At 55.1% G+C, this 22,623-nt stretch overlaps 1 protein-coding gene across 4 annotated transcripts in view; it reads left to right on the top strand.

Moving 5' to 3' along the window:
• The first annotated feature begins 11,705 nt into the window (after positions 1-11,705).
• CDH22 (cadherin 22) overlaps positions 11,706-22,623 on the top strand; it is a 187,503-nt gene continuing 176,585 nt past the window's right edge. For 3 of the 4 annotated variants that reach the window (XM_043527104.1, XM_043527103.1, XM_037915919.2), the window contains exon 1: positions 11,719-11,871. The gene's annotated coding sequence lies outside the window, so the exon portion shown is untranslated. Of the gene's footprint in view, positions 11,872-22,623 lie in introns of all 4 variants that reach the window. The other variant, XM_037915917.2, reaches the window with a different exon arrangement.

A 22,623-nucleotide genomic window follows, 5' to 3' on the forward strand; every position in this document is an offset into this window, starting at 1 on the left:
TTAGGTTATCGGAGCACCCAATGAGCATGGTCATGTGGTATCAGGACAGGCGAGAACTTGAAGAGCTTTCCCAGGGAAAGGCACCGTGGGTGAAGGGAAAGTGTTATGCAGACAAAACTACACAGGATCATTTCAGGGGGCAAGACAAGATGTCACGTTTATTATAACACAATTTGATTTATGACCAATAACTAATATCTAATACCTATGTATACACACACACACATCAAATGTTCTTCAGCTGCTGTATAGTTACCAGTCCTGAATGTAGCTTGAGTTTGTGGCTTGGGTTCGTAGCTTGTGGCAGCTAACTGGCCAGGAAAGCCGGGCACAAGGAAGAGCGGGGTCTCTGTTGGGCATGCACCAATGCCCTTCCATGTTGGCAGCAGAATGTTACCCTCCAAAGTCTTCCATCTCATCCATCCTTTTTGTAGGCTTTAGTTTGAATCCAGAGTCTATAGGTCTTGCTGTGTCACGCTGCCTCTGGGTTCCGTGTGATTGATCACCCGTCAATTGCGGACATGACTTTCAGCCTAGGACCTGACTTTGACGTTTCTTCAATTGTACTTTTGCTCTTTTCTTTTGAGGGTGGACTCCTCTTACTTTGTCAGGGCTGTTATCTGCATCTTCAGCCGTTGGTGTTTACACTTTATTTCATCAGGACAGGCTGAGGCTGGAGGTTGATTCCATTATCCATACATACCTCATTCACACATCTAAACTACACTAATCAGATTACATCAGGGTTTTGCAAAATGAAGGTTGCAGCAGGATTTACAAAATGGAATCAGGATTTTAAAATGGAGTTTGGGACAAGTTAAAATGGAGTTTGAGTTACAATATGGACAAGTGTAAGGAATGGCAAACAGTGAACAGAAGTTACAATAAGAAAAGGAGTACTTGTGGCATCTTAGAGACTAACAAATTTATTTGAGCATAAGCTTTCGTGAGCTACAGGTGAGCTGTAGCTCACGAAAGCTTATGCTCAAATAAATTTGTTAGTCTCTAAGGTGCCACAAGTACTCCTTTTCTTTTAGTCAGGACAGAACATTCCATATTTACAATCAGGTGTCTTGTGGTCTTGGACAATACATGGTAGTTTATTGCAATCTAGTTTTCTTTAATATCACCTATTGGCACATCTTTTACAGTAATCTTGTGACTTTACTGGCATAGGGTTATTCCTAGGTCACCCATTCATGTCAGGTTTCAGAGTAGCAGCCGTGTTAGTCTGTATTCGCAAAAAGAAAAGGAGTGCTTGTGGCACCTTAGAGACTAACTAATAAATTTGTTGATTTCTAATTTAGGAAACACTGTATCTCGGCACAGAGAACTATGCGCTGACCATGCTACACCTCTCACAGGAGTAAGACTCTACCTCAAGTGGGGGCTGTAGAAGATTCTGACTTGTTTACCTGGCAAGGAAATTTGATAGGATCTTTGATACTTATTATTCTCTGTATCCTGAAATTGCAAGACACCAACAGTAAAACAGTTGAACAGAACCTGAAATCTCTTTTTGCAAAGCATGGGATTCCATACACACTGAGAGATAATGGGCCACAATTTGACCACTCAGAATGTACAGAGTTAGCAAGTAACTGGGATTTTGAGCACACGACTTTGAATCCTAACGATCTTCAAACAAATGGCCTTGCTGAGGCATTGGCCTAGACGATTATGAATCAGATGGAAAAGTCAGTGGAGAAGAAGGATATTGAGCTAGATCGAGCTAGAAATCAGCAGAGCTCCATGGAGTCCAGTGGGGGAGAGACTTCAATGGAGCTAGACGTTTATACCAGTTGGGGATCTGCTCCAGTACCTACAAAAGCATTCTAGTCTCCTGCACTGCTCCAGTGGGAGACTGGAAGTCCCCAGCTCAGCTGCTTATTGAAGAGGAATCCAGTCTAAGGGGCTGCCAAGGAAGAGCGAAGTAAGGCTTCTAATTCAGAAGGAAATCAGAAGATTAAATCTGAAAAACTGGATTTGGATAATAATCTCCATCCCTTAAAGCCGGCAGTTTAGAGTGGCTCCATGGCTGCATCCCCAGCAGGTGGTGCCAGAGAGGTGCAATCAAGCACAACTAGATCCAACCTCATCCAGCAAGGGACCCGCGGCCTGGAGCCTGCAGATATGAACTCTGATGCACATGAATTTGCGGCGCTTTTGTCAACATTTGATAGAAGAGGGATAAAAAGGAGCATATGAGGGAGTGAAATCTGTTTAGCTGAGGACCTTCATTAGAGATTAAATGGCCTAATGGAAACATCTGAGGGGTTTCTAAAGTTGCTATCTGACCAACAGGGAAGCAGGTGGCAAAGATGCGTGAGATGGCAGAGTGCGAGTGAGCTCTTCTCTGGAGCGGTGCAGTATATGAGAAACAATTCATGCCGTTGTCTGTCTGTGAGCGACTCAGAGAGAAGGGGGGTGATAAGATGGGCACCATGAGGGGAGTTTGCACAAGATCTCTAGGAGCAGATAATGAGAATGGGAATTGGGGTTGGTCCCTGAGAGTTTTGAAGAATGTGGTTTTGTGGTTCTAATTCCTGCTCACCCCCAATAGCGTCCTGGCCTCAGCCATGGAGCTGTGTGCTGCCAGATTCCCAGAGATGGGAACAGAGAGGACGAGTTTTGTTTTGGGCCATGTCTGACATTTTTTTTGCAAATGTTTTAGCTAATTTGTATATTTGCAAATAATTTGCAGGATCATAAGCTTAAACTTGTAATCCATGCTTCCTGCCCCTAGCAGTGGAGGGGTAGGACTTGGAACTGAGCCAAACTTGGCAGCTCTGGCTGGGGAAGGTGCTCAAGATGTTGGTGGGGAGTTGGAGTGGGAAGCTGCAGGTAGGGCTGGTGGTCTGCTGGAGGCAGGCGCTTCCTGGGGGATAGAGAGTGCAGGAGTGCCTGGGGGACAGGAAGTCCTGGGATAGGAGTAGGTTGCAGCATAGGATGGGGTGTGGTACTGTGTGGGCAGGGTGCAGGGTGGGGTGGGCTAGGGACCCCCAAGCCCATGGCTCAGCGCAGATCCCCTGACAAGGCTGAGATGAGCCAGGGACCCCCAGGCCCAGGGCTCACAGAGTAGATCCCCTGAAAGGGCTGGGCCAAGCTAGGGATCCCCAAGCCCATGGCTCAACACAGATCCCCTGACAAGGCTGAGATGATCCAGGGACTCCCAGGCCCACAGTTTGGGGTGTTTGGCATTTCCAAGGGCAGGCCGTGTTGGGGATTGACGAGCTCCGTTGACAAAGCCCTTCAGTCAGCACTCGCCCTCCATCTGCGTTGGGTCATCCTTGGACTACAGCTCACACCCCACATGAAAGGGGATCCTGCCCGTTCCCTTGCTCTGCACTGGGCTGTGATATCTTGTGTTTACACGATGCATCTAACGAGGGTTAGATCAGCAGGGACCATTCTGATCCTCCAGTCTGTCTGTCCTCCTGTGTAACCTGGGCCTGAGTTCCAGCCCTGAGATTCCTGCACGCAGCCTGTGATTTGCCTGAACTAACGGGCATGTTACAAGGACATGCAGTGCGCTGAGCCTGCATCAGGGTCTTTGTGTCGACACACTACAGCGCAAGACACCCTGTGTCCTTTAGTCCAGGCCTCTCCATCCTGCATCCTCCTCCCTCCTCTGGGCTGATCGAAGTGCACTCCATTGGACTCTCTGAAAACCAGTCTGGGAGCCGCCTACACTGATTCCAAGTCTCTAACGCCACCTTTGCCTTGTGTTCTTTAGGCTGAGTGGCAGCTTTCAAGCCAGGCACAGCTCACATAGGAGACGAAAGCGTGAAGCCGAGCAAACAGTACAGAGCCTGCCAAGCACTTGTTTATGAAAGAGCCGCCTGGAATGCAGGCTAAGTGGAAAGGTGCCACTTGAGAGATACCTTAATGCCTGTGAGTGAAAAAAGCATCAAGGGCTGGGAAGCAGGGGGAGTGACCAGAGGGGACTGCATGGGCGGACTGCTAATGGGACTGCTCCTGGAGTGCGCGGCAGTGAGCAAGCCTGTGAATGGGAATCGATGGGGGTGCGTGATGCAGCAGGAGAGCAGCTGGGAATAGAGCTGAAAGAGCAGAGCGAGAGGGACTGACAGAGAGCAGATACCAAGTGAGAGCAGGGGCAAGGAAGTGCGCACAGGAGATGTCCCAGGAGAGGGGGGCAACTTTGGGCTCTCTCCGGATACCCCATGAGGAGTGGCTCTTAACTGTGGCATGTCCGGAGAAATGGATAACCATGCACACGCTGCTGCTTGTACGGTGAAACCCACTCCAGACAGGCGGCGGAAGTTCCCCCAGCCCTCCCCACTGAGCTGGGACTCTGGCTCCCAGCACATGTGAGCAGGATGGTGCCTGACCTGCTGGGCTGATCCAGGCAGAGCTTCCCCGTCAGCTGGATCTGCAATGGCTCCCCATCCTCACATCCTCAGCAGCGGCTCCAGATGCCCAGAGGCTCTGAAACCTCCCTTATCAGTGCAAACAGGCTCAGGGTGCTCAATGCTGTGCAAGAGACAAGTACAGACCGGGTGCCTGCCTGGCACAGCTTACAAGGCTCCTTGTTCGAGATCACCCAGGGTTCCATTCTGTTCCCTTTGAAACCAATGGGAGGTTTGCAGGGACCAGGATCAGGGGAGTTTGGAACCTGTTAGTCAGGGAGAACTGTGTTCCATGAGGGGGAACAGACGGGCCAGAGATAGCTGTGCAGGGCTGTACATCCTAGGCGCAGATCGTTTACTCGTGAACGCCACCTCATAGGGCAGGGCCAGCCCTGCACAGAGCTCCCTCTTTCCTCGGCCTCACTAATGCCCCCTGCTGCACTCAGTGTCTCCAGTTCACAGAATTTCCTTGGCTGGCTGCCTGCAGACCCTGCTGTCAACCCCTGCAGCCCACCTTATCACGCCAGAGCTGCCACACACCACTGCTTCTCCTTCCTCTGCCTCTGGAACTACTCAGTGCAATGGAAACTGTGGGATTAGGTCAATTTCAACAGCCCCCTAGGTCAGTTACCAATTACCTGCACTAGATACTGGTTTGAAAAGGAACCTCTGATCTTTTCAACTTGCTCATTTTCCTCTTTCCGTTTCAAATTCTCCACTGCTGGAAATAACTCCAGCCTTTTACAGACCATAGTAAATGAGGATTTCATCCCGTTCCTTTGGTTTTGCTGATATGGGCTTTTTCCTACACAGATGATGCCATGGACAATCCGAGCTGTTTCCAGACTCTTCCACCTGGGCCCTTCCCGCCCCGGCCTCCTGGATGATGTCAGGGAGCACTAATGGTGCACGGAGTGTTTTCAGATAGGCCGTCGACCCCAGTATGTTATCCTGGAATGGCCCTTTCCCCTCTGCCTGGGCCGGGCATCCTGCTGCCTGCAGTCCTTTCTCAGCATGAATTTAGAGCTCGGTGAAATGTGTTGGACTGGCAGGTCCGGAGGCTAGGCCCCTCTTCCCGCACTGGCAGCGGAAGTATAAGTTTCCCGGTCAGTGTGCTCCTGCCCTGCCCTGGAAGGAGAAGGAAATTCAGGCTCCATGGCCCAGTCAGTCCTCTCTGGAAAGACTGTCCACAAAGGGCCAACCATGAAGGGGCCTTCTGCAGGGACAACACCTAGGAGCTGGATGGAGACGTCCCGTGGTGTTTGCATAGTAACCACAGTCACACAGCTGACCTGGAACCAGTAAAATGCTCTGACCTATGCCAGCCAGATCCCCACATTTTGTTCTGATAAAGATGCAGTCGCATAGAGCTGGCTGGGGCCAGGCTCACTGTGGGAAGTGACTGTAGGAGGTCACATCTTGTTTATCCACTGGGGCCAGTGCAGGGTCGTTCCCCCTCATGTCTCCCAGCCCAGGAGCTTGCCAGCAGAGAGGCTCAGGGCCCCTGGTGTCTCACTGTGTGCAGGCTGTGGGCTCCTGGGGGGCAGAGAGGGAGCTATTTGGTGGTGTGGTTTCAGACTCCTCTGTGGTTCTTGGGGCCTACCATGGAGTCCTGCAAGCCCTGTCCCAAAGCAGGAGGCTTGGCACACAAATGCACTAGCACATTTTACATAAAGTTCAATTAAATATTTGCTTTATAATTGCGCAACAAATTATTCATAAAGGCATCGGAATCTAATCACTGGGCTGACACGATGGAGCCTGCAAATGACACAGTACTCGGGGAGAATAAAGACTGGGGAGAACTGCCAGCCTCGCCCAGTTACATGGGACGGGGGCAGGGACCTGGATGCTGGGGCTGCCTCAGAACCAATTGCTGGCTCCCAACCTCTGAGGACAGTTCAGTATGGCCCCAAGCATGACAGGGAGCGTCCAGCCCGATGCCCCAGCAGCAGTGCAAGGTGCCACCATGTGGGGAGTGGCTGTGGGGCAGCAGGGTGGGGTGTTTGCAGTGTGGCAAACTCTCACAATTTTATCATGAGTCTCATGATAATTATTGTGTTCTTAAAGCCCCAGCTCCTAGAGTCAAGTGGATCTGTGATGATTTCAGCCTTCATTCTTAAAGAAAAAGTAAGTTTCTAGCTCTCGTGGTTGGGGAGAAAATTCAGACTGTGATTCCCAGTGCACATACAGGCTCAAAAAGCAGAAGGCAAATAAAAAGAACCCCACATCTATTGTTTTCATACAATCGTATTATTTTAACGCCAATCTCATGATTTTGGTGAGCCTGACTCGTGCGTTTTGAACATCTGGAGTTGGCAGTACTGAGCTTGGCCCCACCTCACCCACTCAGAGGTCTGTGTGCCTGGCCCCAGGGGTGGGGAGGCAAGGGGGCGGGGTGGGCAGTGTACCCGTCCGCGGGGGACGAGGGGGAACGGGGGTGGTCACGGTAGACTAAAGGGGCAGGCCAGGCCTGGGTATGCCCCATCCGGCCAGGCTACGCTGAGGAAAGCTGGCTTGGCTTGGGGAGGTTTGGAGAGCTGCCAACTCTCGTGATCTTGTCACGAAGGCTGCGGTTGTGCAGGATCGAAATCGGTCTCTGGTGAGACGCTGCTGCGCCCTGACTGAGCAGACGGCGGCGTCCTGCAGTTCCGGCTGCCACCAGCAGAGGCTGCCGCTCCCCAGCTGGGTGCTGCAGGGCCCGGCTGCCCAGGGTGGATCCTGGGCCCTGGGAGAGGTGGGTGTTGGCCGCCCACCCGCACCGAGCCCAGAGCAAGGGGAGGCGGGAGCCCGGGAGGGTGCCCCTTGGAGCTCCCCCTCTGCCTGGCGCTGAGCCTGGCCCGCATCTCGGGGCCCCCTCGGCCTCGTGCGTGGAGCCTGGCCTGCCCCCGATGTGGTGAGCGGCTTTGCCGTATTGCCCCAGCCGTGTTCTGAGCACTTGGCTGCTGCCCTGCTGCTCCCTCAGAAAGGCTGCACGTGGACACAAGGGTCGGCTGAGTATGCATGACAGTGGAGGGAGGGCTGGCTGGACGGGGAGATGGATAGCCAGCCAGCCAGCCAGCCATGGACAGTGGATGGAGGGTTCAATTAATGGGCGCTGGCTCTGTCACCAGAGTGGGGAGTCACAGAGCTCGTCCCACTCTTCTGCAGCTGGATCCATTGCTCCAGCGGGGGTGCGGCAGCGGGGTTCAGAGCGAAGGGAGAGCAGGCGGCACGGGCTTCTCAGCGAGGCATTCCCACAGAAACACCTGCTCCTTATTACAGAGCGTGGCAGTGTCAGGCAGCTCAGAGCCCCCCCACACTCTTGCTCCCACTAACCTCAGCTAAGCTCAGTGTCTCCCTCTCCCCGCTCACAGGTGAAAGAAACTCTGCAAAGCAAAGGCTGCAGCGAGAGAGCCCAGCAAGGAATGGCCTGAAAGCAGCACAGCTCCCTGCTGTGCATTCTCCTGAAGTCCCTCTCTGGAGCGACTCCAGCCCTAATGGAGCAGAGAGCAACTTCTGGCCTTTGGCAGACAGCCTAGGAAAGACAAATCCACCAGGAGGCACTGGCTGTGAGGGGAGGGCTCAGCGTCTTCTGGCCAGCAGGAGGTAATGTGGGGATGAGAGCAGAGGCTCTAGCCACAGGGGAAACTCCCTGCTACTCCAGGAAAGGCGTCTCCTGGCAGGAGTACTGCCTCCGGGGAGCTCCTAGCTACTCCGGACTTTCCCAGCGGGGACCAGGGCAGCAGGGATGCCTGGGGCTCTCCCAGCGGGGACCAGGGCAGCAGGGATGGCTGGGGCGCTCCCAGCGGGGACCAGGGCAGCAGGGATGGTTGGGGCGCTCCCAGCGGGGACTGGGGCGCTCCCAGCGGGGACCAGGGCAGCAGGGATGGCTGGGGCGCTCCCAACGGCTCCAATCTCTTCTCCCAGCGGCAGCCTCCTTGAGGTTGGAGGTCTGAGAACCAGAGGAGGAAATCCCAGTAAAGTGTTTTTATCTTGTTGTGTTAACAAGAGCAGTGGAGGGAGATAATCTCAGTGTTTGTGAAGCAGGGAGATTTTCTCAGAGAAAATGGCAAATTTCCATCCCGTGTCGGGAGGCCCTGTTTCTTTTCTGATATTTCTTTAGTTGTTCATGTCACGGCCCTTCAGTCTGAGCAGTTTTTCAAATGTGCTGTGGAGATGAAACGCCAGGGAAAGCTGCTCAAGATCATGTTGGGAAAGCTTTTAACTTTCAACTGCTACAGACAAAGGCACCCAGAGAGAGGGAGAACAGGGGGATTGGGAAGAGACAGAGAGAAGGAGTAAAAAGAGAGAAGGGAGAATAGACACGTGAAAGAGGCAGAGCAGAGAAGACAAATCACAACAAAACCGAGACAGAAAGACAACAGGTGAATGGTAGAAAGAGAGAAAAGAGACCGAGATGGAGAGAATAAAGAGACGGGCGTGGAGCCCAGGGAGTGAGGAAGGAGGCTAGAATGAAGGGAGAGCACCGCAGACTGGGAAGAGTGAGAAAATACAAAGGCAGCTATTCGAAGGGTAGTATGGATCAATGAGGGGGATAAACAGTGAGAGAGAAGCCAGATGGGGATGAAATCCCCTTAGAGCTAAAGGGGAAGGCAGCAGATTCCGAGGGAGACTGAGGAGGGTTTCAGCCATTCTGAGAATTAAAGAGGTGGCATGAAAGTGGAAGGGAAATGCCAGCAAGGGAAGGGAATGTGGACAGGCTGCAGATGGAAGAGGGAGAGAGGAATTCAAGGACAGAGGGAGCCTGGAGGAACCCCACCGAGGGAGCAGCATGTGGAAGGCCAGTTCACCCTGGAAAGCAGAGTCCTGGGGCTGGGTTCTGCTCTTCCCATCCCTTTCCCTTCTTGTGCCTTTCTCCCATGGCGCTCCGGGTGGTCCTGGCCTGCTCTCCAGTCTGAGCTGTTCATCTCCGATCTCAGGCCATTGTCTGTACATCTCTCCTGAGTGTTGGAAATTCCAGCCATCCTGGAAGGGGCTGTAATAAAACCCCTGCTCGGTGTCTGGGGTCAGATGAGCCTGGCCTCAGGCCGACCAGCCCTTGGCTGTGTAGAGAAGACCTGGGACAGGGCCCTGGCTAGCTGTGCCAAGTTCCTGTAGAGACTCAAAGAGAGAGGAGTCCAGCCCCCCCAACAGCAGCACTTGTCACCCCATATTCGGTGGGGATGGGTCTGTGGAATAGAAATAAACATCACCCTGCTGCAGAGAGTGAGCAAAGGTGGGGCTGGAGGTCCAAGCACTGCAGAAATGGGGCAGAGCACCTGCAGTCAAATGCCCATGGGCTTCCACCTCTCACCTAGCCTGCTGGCCACTGGACATGGGCTTGCACTGCCCCTCCCCTGTGCCCACTGTCCAGATGGAGGGTGTCCCTGGCCCCGAGAGGAGGCTTCCTACCCCCAACGGGTGGTGAGGGGGTATTATGAGAGCTCCCTCCATGCATGACACGTGTTGTGCAGACCTCAGCATTTGTCAGGCACTTCGATGAGACCAGTGGGCCCAGCTGTCTGTACAGCAGGCAGGGGTGAGGACAGGCTGATTCCAGGCACCGTGGAGGGGGTGGACATCCCTCAGGCTGTGGCCTGGGCACTCTGGGTTGGGAGTTAGTGTTTGTTGGGACACAAACTTCACAGCCCCCCTCAGGGAGGCAGGTCCCTGCTGGCAGACCCCAGAGGCAGCACAGAGCTCCAGACTGTTGTGTTGTGACGCGCCCTTCCTGAGCCTCGCTCACGGCCTGTGCCCTGCATGCCAGGAAGCCTCTCTCTGGCTTCCTGAACTCCCGCAGAGGTTATGGCTCCCAACTCATCCCGCCCCTCTCCCTTTGGCTCTGAGATGCGCAGACCCCCTGTAGTTAGCAGCACTGACCCTGCTCAGAAGCTGGTGCTGCAAGAGGCACTGACTCCATTGGTGCCCTGCTGGACCCAGCACCCCAGCACGGGGCCAGGAGTGCTGTGACCCTGGAGGACCCCCAGCTCCCGACCAGTTGAGATCAGTAAAGATCCCCTGCCGGCTGTCAGCGCCTGTGTCCTGGCCAGAGCCTGACGGGTGGTTACACTGAGCTCCCTACAGTTCATGGGCAGTTTCAGCTGGACCCAGGTTTCTTCTTCACTTCTTGTTGTAAACTGTTGGGTCGTGTAACTGTCTGCGGTTCAACGGCACCATGCTCGCCTCAGGGCTGGCGGCTTTTCAGCCTAAAAACGAATGATTCCTGTTTGTCAGTGCCCTGGCTCTGTGCAGCCTGATAGAAACTCGGCGGTGTGACTTCTGCTGGGCTGGGCGGGGGTGGAGGGAAACAGCGCCCAGAGAAGTCCCTGAGTTTTGCAATTGTTACTTTGACTCCCGTTCGGCTTTGGCGCGCCTTGTGAGGAGTTAGTTCACCCCCACGCGCAGCTTGGCTGGGACTATGACCGTCTTAGCACTGGGTCTGCCCGCGGAGGGCTGCCAATGTCTAGTACTGGCTGTAGGGCTGCCCCATTGCCCTTGGCCTGTATGGAGCTGTCTGAGCGATGGGACAGTGGGGCAGAACGCGACAGGCTGGCACTGGATGGGGGTGCTGAGGGAGGCAGTGTGGGGGAGGGGAACACCGGGATGGGGTGTGGGGGAGGGCGGATGTGGGTGCATGGGGGGCCATGTGGGGGATGGAGGATAGGGGGGCATGTGGGGGATGGATCTCCAGGATGGAGTGTGGGGGGCCGTGTGTGGGGGATCCCCAGATGGGTGTGGGGAGGGAGGATGCAGGTGCATAGGGGGGCTGTGTGAGGGATGGAGGATGGGGGTGCATGGTGGCCGTGGGGGGAATCCCTGGATGGGGTGTGGGGAGGATGGGAGTGCATGGGGGCCGTGTGGGGGGGATCCCCGGATGGGTGTGGGGAGGGAGGATGGGGGTGCATAGGGGGGCTGTGTGAGGGATGGAGGTGCATGGGGGGCCGAGTGGGGATAGAGGATGGGTGTGCATGGGGGCCGTGTGTGTGGGATCCCCGATGGGTGTGAGGGATGGAGGATGGGGGTGCATGGGGGGCCGTGTGGGGAGGGAAGATGGGGGTGCATGCGGGCCGTGGGGGGATCCCCGGATGGGGTGTGGGGAGGGAAGATGGGGGTGCAGGGGGGCCGTGTGGGGAGGGAAGATGGGGGTGCATGGGGGCCCGTGGGGGGATCCCCGGATGCGGGTGTGGGGCGTGGCACAAAGCCCCCCGTTCCCTGCGCCGCCGGCCGGGCCCCGGCCGGAGCCCCGCGAGCGCCCCGGCCGCGCTGCGCGTCTCCAGCAGGGGCCGGGCCGAGCCGAGCCGTGCCGAGCCGGGCCGGGCCGGGCGGGGCGGGGCGGGAGGCGGCTCTCCCCGCCCCGGCGCCCCAGTCACACTCCAGCCGCGCCGCTCGCTCTGCCGGCTCGGCACCGGGAGCCGGGCTGCGCTGGCCGCGAGCGGCTCCGGCCGGTCCCCTGCCGGCTGCGGGCTATGCCCCTTCCCCCAGCCCGCGCCGGAGCCGCCGGCAGGAGCCGCCGCCCGAGGTAAGAGCCGCGGCCGGGGACGGGGACGGGGCCGGGGCCGGAGCCGGAGCCGGAGCCGGAGCCGGGCGCTGCCGGGGCGCAGAGCGAGCGCTGCCCGCCGGCTCCTGGGGCTGCAGCCCGGGCAGGCGGCGGGGTCCGGGGCGGCGGGTCGCCCCCTGCCAGGCGCCCTCTGAGCAGAGGGGCGAGGAGAAGCCCAACTTCCGCGGCTCGCCCCTCGCTGCAAACTTTCCTGCCGCTCCAGGCTGGGTCCCCCCCGCTCCGGGCAGAGCCGCCCCGGGCAGAGACGGGGCTGCGGGCCAGGGCTCGGGTCCTGGGGGCTCCTTGGGCGGGGCCGAGCCGTGAGGTTTGGGGGCCTGGGGCCGTTGCAGTGAATCTTGGGCTGGATCGGGTTTAAAGCCCTTTGGTGACTCCCCTGAGCTCTGTTCGAGGGGCTGTGGGGCTGGGCTCATTCCCCCAGCTGCAGTGCTCAGAGGGGCCTCACTGGGCAAAGAACTGGGCACAAACTCATCTGCTTTACATCCTCCCGCTCGAGTCACTGGGCTGATGCCACGGTTACAGCATGCGGCAGGGCCCTGACGCCCCAGCCTGGGCTTGGCGGGGTCATGGTGGGTTAGGGTCTGTGCCCCGGCGTGGCTTGGCAAAGGGCTGTCACTCTGCACGCCTTGGGATCCGAGCTGGGTGGTACTGGAGAGCCCAGTGACCCTTGCCACCTTCCTAGGCTGTCCAGGCTCCATTGCAGCCCTGGACTCAGGGAACGAGGCCTCCTGGGGGTCCGGCTGGAGCCGGAGCTGTGGCAGTGACTTCGGGAAGCTGGAGTGACTGTAAAGCAGATCAGCCGTTCTCTGTCCTGTGACTGGGCAGGGCCCCCTCTCCAGGTACTTGCCCTGTACAATATGTACATGATAACGGGGAGATCGTCACAAGTGTCTCTGTCAGTCCTAGGGATTCCTAGAGCACCCCTCGCTGCAGTATCTAGGCACTCCGGTGGCTGCAGCTCACCCCACGCCAATGTTACCCTTAAAAGAAACCATTCGAGATTCCTTTAGTCATGTTTGTTCTTCGCTCTTGTCTAAACGTGGAGAGTTAAATGACCTATTTATTCACATGACCAGGATCAGGCCAGCCCCTGCCAGCAGCCACCAGGAGATTGGTACATTTGCCCTTTCTCAAGGAGCCCCTGCTAACCGCAGGCTGCTGTATGCACCAGGGTCTCCCCTGTTGCCTTTCGGCAGAGCCAGGGCTCGCTCGCTCGCTCTCAGTGGAGCCACGTTTTCTCATAAACTAAAAATAACTGTCCTAAAACAGGCGCTCTCCTCCTTTAAAATGTGGCTCCCAAATGCCCAACAGGCATCTCTGCCAAGACCGTCTGGGAGCATGTGCTGTAACCAGCAAACACCTGGGAAAGGTTTTGCTTGTCCTTTGCGTCCAGCTCCTGCCGCTCGTTTGGGGCCCAATACCGTAAAGCACTGAGTGCCTCCCATGTAGCATGCCTCCGCCCGGAGCCCTAACCGTGAGAGACCCAGGCAGTACCCCTAGATGCCACAAGGGGACGGGGTGGCAGCCCAACGCTGCCTCTTGTTCACTTGTGCCCTTCTGAATGTTCCTTAAAGTTAGTTTTTTCCTCCTTTTTAATGTGTTTTTAAATTAACGCCGGTTACGGAACCAGTTATGTGAATAGCAGCAAGCATGGGCTAAGCGCTCGTGTGACGTTCAAACCAATGAACCACAAGGCAGTACAGTTTGAGAGTCAGGACAGAGTATGAGACTGTTCGGGGTGAAGTGAGCTGCTCCCTCCTGCTCTGAGGGTACTTGGATGGCCTGGGGAGTGAGAGCGGCAACACTCGGCTCTCTGCGTGCCTTGCAGGTACAGCCTGAGCTGTCATTTCTGTTCTCCTGGGGAGATTTCAAATGCAAACTATTTCCCCAGGACCCGTTTCAATCGCTCATGAGAACCTCATATTTACAGAGTGTTTGAAACCTGCAGACTCTAGTTTAATAGATTGTGGACTCTGTTTTCCAGGAAGCTCAGCTTAGATGCAGCATCAGGTTGTGCTGAGGTTTCTCTCATAAAACCTGCAGATGCTCCCCTACCTCCTTTATCTAGAGAGCAAGTGCAGCAGGCCCTTCTCAGAGTTACAGATTTTGGCCATTTTGCATACATTTTCAAAGTCCCCTAATAAGCTGTTCCTCCAGACTGGCTGATTTTAGAGTTTTATACAGTAAAAGCAGGGAATGAGAGAGTCTTGCATGTTTCTTTCGGGGCTGAGATCTTGCTGGCTGTGTTCCAGCTCCAATGGTGTTTTTCTGTCTCTGTGACAAACCCCTGGAAATGCTGACATGGTCTCGAGTTGATGACTATAGCATGAAGCAGAGAGTCCACCGAAAGCTGAACAAGGTAGACCAAATTCTGCCCCGATTTACAGGCTGTGCCACTCCGTTGGGCTCAGTGAGATTGAGAACAGAGTCATCCAGACTGGGTTCCTTGCAGGAATTGTTGGGTTGTCAACAGTTCACAGTATGTGTTTAAGAAAAAAAATCACAGTTTGATATACAGTAAATACCAGCTTTGCCCCTGCAATACAAATCAAACACTTGCCCTTTGCTTTTGGTGCCTGATACTGTGCAGTGGGAGATGTGGATTTTAAACTCCAGACTGCGGAGTCACCAGTGAAATCAGGCCAATTTTAAAACTTCCTTTTACGTGAAATTAGCAAATGTCACAAAAACTATGTCAAAAGGCCTTTGTCAGGTGAAAGAGAATGTATAAAAATAAAATTCCCTACCTCTGTTTCAAACAACACCTGAGGCTATTAAAACTGAGTATTTAAAACATCTACAGACCCAATCCTGCAAATCGTCACTCAACCGAATAAGGATTTTCAGGATCAGGGTTTAATTGACTATTTACCATGTATCCTGTTTTGTTATTTGGGGATTTATTTGCACTTGGACAATGAAAATAGACTAGTTTGAAATATACTAGAAACTGATTTTAAATAAAAGTAAAACACTTTCATCTTCTTAGGCACTAGTCCAAAGCAGCAGGATTTGGGTTGCAAAGGAGCCAGAGGAAATCTTTGCTTGTTTGAAAAACCATTTCATGTCCATTGACACTTAATACCTCCATGCAAATAAAAATAAAGAGTTTTTCAAGCCTCTCTGAAGAAAACCCAAGTTTTAGGTCAAATTTGACTTGCCATTGTCCCTTTAAATTATAATTACAGAATTTTCAAAAAGAAAATGAGTACTTGTGGCACCTTAGAGACTAACCAATTTATTTGAGCATAAGCTTTCATGAGCTACAGCTCACTTCATCGGATGCATAAAAGTGGAAAATGCAGTGAGGATGTTTTTATACACACAGACCATGAAAAAATGGGTGTTTATCACTTCAAAAGGTTTTCTCTCCCCCAACCTCACTCTCCTGCTGGTAATAGCTTATCTAAAGTGATCACTCTCCTTATGAATACTCTCGCCTTTTCAAACACGGGCTTTCAGAATGCAGAAAGTATTAATTGAAATGTGTAGAGACACGGGTCTAAGGATGGAGCGTTGTGGCCATACTTGTTTTTCTCCTGTATTGGCCTTTACGTATTTGTACATGTACATATCGTATGGAGCATGCGAGCATAAGTAAGTTTTATACCTGTGTAGTTCTCATCGTGTGTGTATATATATATGCAAGTGTATTTTATGTATCTATGTAATAATGTCACCAAATAAATGTCTGTGCGTGTGCTGACCTATAGTTTAATTATGTCGGTTTATAAGGAATAATGTTTCAAGGGTACATGTACCTATAGGATTCCTTGCATTGGGTGTGTAGATTGTACAATCTATATAGTGTGTGTGACTATATAGTGTGTGTCTCTGCTCCGTCTCTGGGATCGGTTTGTTGTGTGGCTTCTGGGGGAAGGGTGGTTGGTTGGAGGGGTGCGTGGACCAGCCTTATGTCCTTGGTCCTAGACTTGGAATGTTCTTTGCTTCCCAGGTTTAGATGGCATTGTCCTGTGCTGTGCTCTGAGCTGGCGGTGGCAGCTCAGCCAGGCATTGTGACTGTGCCTCTCCAGCCAGGAGGGGAGACAGGAGCACTCGGTCTGCTTCCTTTCCCGAGGATGACTGACTGACCAGCACAGGCTGTGCCCCAGGTATCTCCTCAGGGAGCTGGAGGTGGGAGGGAGATGGGGGTCGGTGACTTCCTTTGCTTTCTGGATCTTCCTGCAGCATTTGATTTTTCACCCAGGGCAGCTGTCCCCAGGAAGGCTTTGTTTCCCTTCGTTTTCTTGTGCAGTTGGACTTTGTTTGGGGTTAGTGACTGTATCAGCCCTGGCTCTGCCTCAGCGCAGATGGAGTCTGTGTTTTGCCTGCTTGGTTCAGCCGCAAGGAGCGTCCATCAGCCAGTCTCGGCTCGGGTGCAGGGAGGTTGGTTTGCGGGGTGCTAGGTGCTTGTTAACATTAATGCAGTGCGGGTGCCTGCTGCCTGCTCACCCCTGCAGGGATTCTACATCTTCTGAGGCTTCGGATTTGTTTGTTGGAGTTCTGTGCTGAGGGCTGGGCTGGGGCATGTAAAGCCAAAGACACTGATCCCATCGGCAGTCACCACAGGGATCCCTTGCTCCAGGATTTAGATTCTTTGTTACATTTAATCATGACTTTTTATTATTTGCAAAGCCTGTAAAAAGAGCCAGGGAAATGTGCAGGGACATCACGTTCCAGTCGTTTTATCTTCTCCTCTGCAGGGGTCTGGATTACAGGGACTGTTCCAGACTCTCCCTGGGCTGTCTTTGTGTCTCCTTCCTTGTCTGTTTCTTTCTGTCAGTCTCTGCCCCGTGCTGGGCTGAGGTGCAGGGAGCAGGCTGGTTGCGGAGTGGCCCTGTGCGGTGCTGGAGTTTATCCTGGTTAATACGCCCCAAGCCTGCGGGTTGGGCAGCCACATGGGGGGCTCTCTGCTGCCTCCAGGTTCTCCTGAGCTTTGTTTTTCCATCTGCTCCATGTCAGGGGAGCTAAGTGCCCAGTGTTCTCCCTCTGGTCGGGGAATTTCACGGTGGGCAGCAAAGGTGGGGAATTTGCCTACGGGAGGTTTGACCTTTCCCGAGCCTGGCTGGGACCCCATAGAAGGAGGCGAGGGGTCTCCCGCCTCCTCTGCTGAAGCCATAGGTGCTCCTCAAAGGTACTGGAGAGCCCCAGGGTAGGTCTCACATGGGCCCTTGCGAGACTCTGCCATTACGGGGAGCAGCATTCAGGAGCTGGCTGCATGGCATGGGGGAGGTGCTGTTACGGCGGAGCTCGCATCGCTGGGAGCAGCTCCAGGCAGGGGCATCACCTAGAGCGGGAGAAGCACCTGTGTGAGGGGGGGTTCCCTGCATGCAGGGACGAGACTTGGGGTGACTCACCCAAGTGAGAGCACTTACACGCAGGCTGAATTTTAGTTTCATCTTTCAGTTTTTACAGTGTGTGATTGTTGCATCTATCAGCCAGCGCGGCCCCCCTCCCACGAGCCCCCTTGTATCTGTGAGCTAGCGTGGCCCCCCTCCCACAAGTCCCCAGTGTATCTGTGAGCCAGTGCTGTCCCCTTGCCTCTGACCCCCGCCCCCCCCGGTATCTGTGAACCTGCGCCGTCCCCTCGTCTCTGACCCCCCACCCCTGGGTATCTGTGAGCCAGCATCGTTCCCCCGCCCCTTGGGGTGTCACAATGATGGGGATGAACTAGTGGTCAGGGCACTAACCTAGGACCTGGGAATTGAACCCAGGTCTCCCTTCTCTGTCACAGATGGCCTATGAGACCTTGGGCCCATCCCTTAGCCTCTGTGCCCCAGCCCTGACTATACAATGGGGATACCTGGCTGCATAGGGCTGTGGGAGTACGTACATTGAAGACAGCGAGGTGCTCAGATCCTGCAGTGACAGGGGCTATAGAAGCATCCGTGAGAAAGACACACAAGGGAAGCCACCTGCACCCCAAGCTGCCTGGATCCAGATTCATATCCTGCTGATTGCCAGAGTTTAGCCGGTCAGACCTGGCTGTGACAGGTGACCACTGCCCCGCAGACCCTGCAGGATTCGCTGTCAGGAAAACGGGTTACACTTGGCCTTGGAGTTCCTGTCCCTGTCATTAGCTCGTAGCAGGGTGGCGCTGCCATGTCCCAATTGCACAGCCCCGCCTACAGCTGGCCTGGGCCACGTACACGAGGCGAAGGCTGAAGGCGGAAGTGCTGGATGAAGCGCTCTTGGATCGTGTAGAGTGCATCCTGCAGGCCTGGCCTTGCAGCCAGAGGGAAGGCTGTTGCAAATGGAGCCGGTGCTAAGGTGCAGGCTACAACATTCATTGCAACATCATGTCAGTTTGTCCCCTTCCCAGGAATTTCTAGCCAATAGGAACCCAGTCTCTGGATAGACTCCACTTTAGCTCCTCTCCAGCGAAGCCGTTAGTTAGGCACTTTGCCCAGAAGTATCTCTAAAGTCTAACAGGTGTGGACAGACAGGTCTGGCGCTCAGTGGGAGAGTGTACTCCGGTGTCTGGCCCCGGAGGTTGGCCAGGGTCCAGGTGAGGATCCCATTCCAGTGGCTGGGCTCAGTCTCTACTGAGCAGTGTTGCTGCTGGGGAAGCAGTGTGTGTGTGGGCGATGGGATGGAGCCTGGGGGAGTGCCTGCCGGCTGTGCACCTGCTGGGCAGAGCTGAGAGCCTCCTGCTTGCATAGCTGGAATGGTGTCTCCGGGGCCCCGGAGCACAAGTACTTGGGGCTTGATCATTATGTGACGAAGCGGGACTGTTCTTAATGTTTCCTCTGAATATTGTGGGGTGCCTCAGTTTCCCCTGTGCAGTTCTTAAGTATCTAGGTAGTGGGATAAGGGTGTATGATTATTGCAGAGCCCGAGAGGGCAGGTGTGTGCAGGGGTCTGGACACAGAGAATGGCCGACACCCTGTTTCCTGGCAACTGATGGTCTGGGCCCTTCCCCCCTGCAAGGTGAGAGCTAAAGGGGTTGGAGAACAAAGGAATCAGGTGACCTTCTGGGCTGGAAAGGGACAAAGCCCAGAGGAGGAGGGGCTGGAGAGGGTTTCAGTTTGGGTCTGACTGGGGACATGGAGTGAAGGGCAGACGGGGTTGTCTGGCTCACTGCCCTCCAAAATGGACCCAGCTGAGGGGTCCGGTTCTCTGCACCTACAAGCTCTGTGTTAGACCGTGTTCCTGTCGTCTAATAAACCTCTGTTTTACTGGCTGGCTGAGAGTCCCGTCTGACTGCGGAGTTGGGGGGCAGGACCCTCTGGCTTCCCCAGGAGCCTGCCTGAGCAGACTGGCTGTGGGAAGCGCACGGAGGGGCAGAGGAGGATGAATGCTCCGAGGTCAGACCCAGGAAGGTGGAAGCTGTGTGAGCTGTGTGTCCTGCAGACAGGCTGCTCTCAGAGAGGAGACTTCCCCAGAGTCCTGCCTGGCTTCGCAGGGAGCAGTTCCAGAGCATCGCCCGGGGACTCCCGTGACACATGAGAACAGAGATAATTGGCAGGGACGAGCCTGGGGCAGGTTCTGTGCTGCACAAGGGATCACCAGGCCCAGAGGCCATTGCTGTGGGTTACTGGCCACTCGAGCTGTGTGCGAGGTTGTTCGTCGCTGCAGAGCCAGGTGATTGCTGTTGCACGTGCCTGGTCTCTTTCTGCCCGGCCCCCTCGCTGTTGTTCTGTTGTCGTTTCCCCTCCAGCCCCAGACACATCCACAGAGTTTAAGGAAAGGGATTTTGTGCCCCCACCCCCAACTCTCTTCTCTGGTTAGTTTCGCCTCGTTCCACTGCCAGCTCCACTGTCAGTGCTGGGAGCTCTTCCTTAATCTCACCCTAATTAACTGCAGCTGGCAAAGTTAATGACGGTAGGTGACTGGGAACCTGGGGGCCTCAACTCACCTGAAGTTGCTGATGACCACATGCCTTCAGCGCTTCGAAAACCAGCCAATCCCATGCAGTGAAGGGTGTCACCATAGAAACGGCTCAGCCAGTAACAGCAGTGTCCAAATAACCAAACCGACTTTAGCAGAGGAGCGTGTAGACGTGGGCAGAGACACGCATGCAGATCCAAGTGGACTGAGGTGCCCAGACAGACCTGCACAGACAGACCTACGCAGACAGACACACGTGCCCCAGCATGGCAGCAGCAGCAGCTGGAGGAGAAAATGAACGGCTGTGGAGCTTCCCCGAGGCTCGGCTTACAATACGACCTCAGGGTGTTAAGCAGGGAGCCCAGCGCGGGACCTGTGCACCCTTGGCACTGACAGGGGCCTGGTAGTTCTCTTCTAGGGATAAACCTCTGTCAGCCAGAAACCACCAGAGCCCTGCTCTGGGTGAGCATGCAGCCTGGGCTCTCACTGTGTGCTTGAGCAGCGTCAGCCCCCCTGCAGAGGCGAGCAGCTTGTTCCAGCCCACTGGTCCCTCTTCCCCTCCCTCCTCTACTGGGCTGTGGTAAGCATGGCCTGGGCAAGTGAGCCGCAGCCTGCAGAAACTGGCTTCCACAGCTGGGGGCGCGGGCAGCGGGCCAGGGGTGGCCCTGGGAGACAGGAGCCTGGAAGGGAGGCCTCAGACTTGTGGAGAGGAGAATGATCCCAGGAGTGCGGTGGGAGCAGGGGAGGCAGAAGCAATTGAAGCCTGTGAAGAGAGAGGCCCCCATGTCCCCTGCCACCTGCAGCTCCTGGCTCCAGGCTCTTTCCAGGATGCTGGCTTCTCTCTGGTGGTTTGAGTCCGTCTGTCTGGCCCTTGGGAGGTCTGAGTGAATAGCGACAGGCAGGCCCAAGGGTTGAGTCTATCACCGGCCCAGAAGAGCATGCTGACTCGAGGGTCTCTCCCTTCCCTTGCTTTACCCCTGGGGAGACTGCTGCCCCTGTGGACCGGGCCCTTGGCCTGTCATGCCTCTTCCCCATGACAGACTGGGAGGGAGGCTCCTTTATAGTCTGAGGGGGCCTGAGCGTGGAAGCGAATGCCCCTGCTTGTGGGTAAGCTCCAGAGCAGCTGGGCTTGGGGGGGCTCTCTTGTCCTTCACCCCCATTTCCCTTCCTCTTGTGCAGCATGCATTCCCCAGCAAGTGTTTTCAGCCATCTGAGAGATGGCATTGGGGATTATCTGCCCCCGTTCCTATGGCAGCTGCTTCCTGGAGTCCCAAATCTGCACCGCTGGTTTTCAGTGATCCCTGTCACTGGCGACTGCACCCCAGCTGTGAGTGTGTCCCTCCCCCGGGGGATGTCTTGCAGCCCAACTCTCCTGCTTCCCATGCTCTCCTCCCTCAGGCCAGTGCGCCTGTCACACCTAAACCAGCAGCACTTGGAAGGGAGCCAGTTTCAGAACATGAGTTAAAAATAGCGTCAGACCCTATTCCTCCAACTGGCCCTGCTGAGCTTCCTCCCAGGGCCCCATGCTCCTGGACCCCCCTGCCAGTTTTCCTGGTTTTCCAGTCATCTAGAAATGCTTTCTCTGCCTTGTTGCTGTGTGAGACTTCCAGACAAACAGGGAGACACTTCGCCTGGCGTGCAGGGCCCCAGTGATGCTGGCTCCAGCCATGCCTGCCATGAGCACAAAAGTGAGTAGTGGGGGAGAGGTTTCTTTCCTCTCCTGTTGTCAGAGTCTGGGGGCTGGTTGTAACAGTAGCAGGGAAGCACTGGGGGGTTATGTTGAGCATGTCCCTTTAACCCCTTGTGGGGGGCTTCTCCCTTGTCAAAATGTCCTGTTGGATTTCATAGGGAAATAACAGGTTGGGTTCCATCGTAGTTAAACAGATGCCGTAGAATGTCGGGAATGACCTCTCTGCTCCAGGTTTGGGAAGTGTTTATAAAATCCTTCCTGTGACTCTGATGCTTCTGTTGGGTCATGGTGCCTTTCTGGGCAAAACTTCTCTTCCAGCATTGCTGATGGAAGAGCCAGGGCGTGATCTCCCTGCTCCTCTGCTGTGTCTCCCCTTCTGCAGCCAGGACATTCATAATAAAAGGCCCTTCTGTGCTGTGTTCGTGCTCCCAGATCTGCCCCATGGTGCCCTGCGCAGCAGCAGCCGTCTGCTGCTTGGCCAAGTATGCTTCAGGAAACTGAGTACCCATCAGGCACATGGGCACAGAGCAACTCCTTGCTCCAGGCCTTGCCATTTGGCCCTGGGGGCACCTGCAGCTGACAGGGCAGGTTCTTGCATTTCTTCACCCCAATCTCTTGCTGAGGAGCTATGAGTTTTGGACTTTTCAAGGAGGCCATGGGCCCTTTCCCTGCATCTCATGCACCAGCAGAGGGAGCTGCTTTTCCTCATTTCATACACAGGCTGACATGCCAATTAATGTATTAATTTGCAAGGGACAGTCAGAGGTGAGACTTGAACTCTGGTCCTCAAACAGGCCAGGTGAAGGTTGTGCCAGTCCCACTAAGCTGTGTGTGCGCCTCACTAAGCTCTGTGTGCACCTCACCCCAGTGCCCCTTCCCTGCTTTATCACCACAGCCTGGACTTGGGCTGGTCCTTCAGGCTGGCTCCGATGCATCCTGGCTTCCTGGGGCTGTGGATGTGTGTAATGTGCATGGGGTGCGAGCACTGCCCGTGGCCGTGCATGGGGTGCGAGTGCTCTTCATGGGTATGCACAGGGTGTGAGCACTACTTGTGGGCGTGGTGCAGATGTGCATGGGGTGTGAGTGCTGCCTGTGGGTGTGCATGGGGTGTGAGCGCTCCCCATGGAACGGGTGTGCATGGGGTGCGAGCACTCCCTGTGGGTGTGGTGTGGTGTGCATGGGATGTGAGCGCCTCT

Source organism: Chelonia mydas, chromosome 13 (assembly GCF_015237465.2).
Source record: "Chelonia mydas isolate rCheMyd1 chromosome 13, rCheMyd1.pri.v2, whole genome shotgun sequence".
Lineage (NCBI taxonomy): Eukaryota > Metazoa > Chordata > Testudines > Cheloniidae > Chelonia > Chelonia mydas.